The following is a 1,351-nucleotide window of genomic DNA, read 5'->3' as shown; positions in this document are numbered from 1 at the left end:
CCAGCCATGGCGGCTGGCCGAGCCGGGGGCCGAGCCGAGGCCAGGGGACGCACTTATTACAAAATCTTTTGTTTAGGCTTCAAGCTGGAAAAACATCCAGCTCCTCTTTTCCAGGCAGAGTTTTCCTCCGGGCTGTGTTGTGTGGGAACCTCCCTCTGTCCCTGCTCGGGACCCACTGCCCAAAGAGGGGCTCATCCTGCCCAAGGCCACGTGGGCCGGCAGTGCTGTGGTGCTGAGCCCGGCGAGGACCCCCCGCCTCTGCGCAGGGGAACCCACTTGTTTGGGCACAGGCGCCGGGAGGCTGCTGTGGCGCTCAGGAGGGGACTGGCACCCATTCCCGTGCCCGAGGGACCCCAATGCTGATCCCGATTGTCCCCCCGTACCAGGGAGCAGACTCACACTGGTGAGCAGACCCAGACCTGGGGAGCAGACCTGACCTGGGGAGCAGACCCCAGCCTGGGGAGCAGAGCCCAGCCTAGGGAACAGACCCAGACCTGGGGAGCAGACCCTGACCTGGGGAGCAGACCCCAACCTGGGGAGCAGACCCCAGCCTGGGGAGCAGACTGGACCCAGGGCAGGTGGGGGCACGGTGCTGCCTTCTAGGAAACGCCGGGCGAGCAGCAGCTCCGGCTCGGGCGAGCGCAGGGTGGGTGTCTGCTGCACTTGCCTGGCATTTATGAGCAATGAAACATAGGGAAAAAATTAAAATCAACCTATTCATTCCATTTTTCTAGAGGACAATTATTTAAAAAAAAAAAAAAAAGCAAACAAAAAGAGAAAAGAAACCCAAGAAACCCTTCAGGCTTCGACCCAGGAGCTATTGTGCAGGAACGGAGCAGGGAAAGGCTCTCGGAGGCGCTGGCCGGGGGCAGGTCAGGGTGCACCCCAAACCTCTGCACCCCACAGACAGGCAGCACCAGCTTCGCTGGAACAAGCAGAGCTGGCCTGTTTTTCACGACAGGCCGCACCAGCTTCGCTGGAACAAGCAGAGCTGGCCTGTGACCGCAGGGACATCCTGGAGAGACGCGGGGCTCCGGAGGATCCCACCCCATCCCCAGCCGCCTGGCCAGGGCTCAGCCAGCCCCCGGCACGCCCGCGGCATGGCTGGGCTCCGGGGAACCTTCCCGCATAAGCCCACGGACATTTTCCACCTCATTTACAGCAAGAGCATTAAAAATGCTGTTTTCCAAAGGCACGGCACATTGAAATGCCAGGCCCTGGGTGGAATTTGGCGGGGGCCCACTGGGAGGACAGCTCGCTCTGGCTGTGGCTGGGCACTGGGAGCCACCCCCCCCTCCCACATCCGTCCATGCTGGCCCTTGGCACGCTGTAGCCAGCCCCCAAGGGAGGC

This window comes from Egretta garzetta, unplaced genomic scaffold (genome assembly GCF_000687185.1).
Source record: "Egretta garzetta isolate BGI_Z169 unplaced genomic scaffold, ASM68718v1 scaffold443, whole genome shotgun sequence".
Taxonomy (NCBI): Eukaryota; Metazoa; Chordata; class Aves; order Pelecaniformes; family Ardeidae; genus Egretta; species Egretta garzetta.
Note: the sequence above shows the minus strand (reverse complement) of the source record.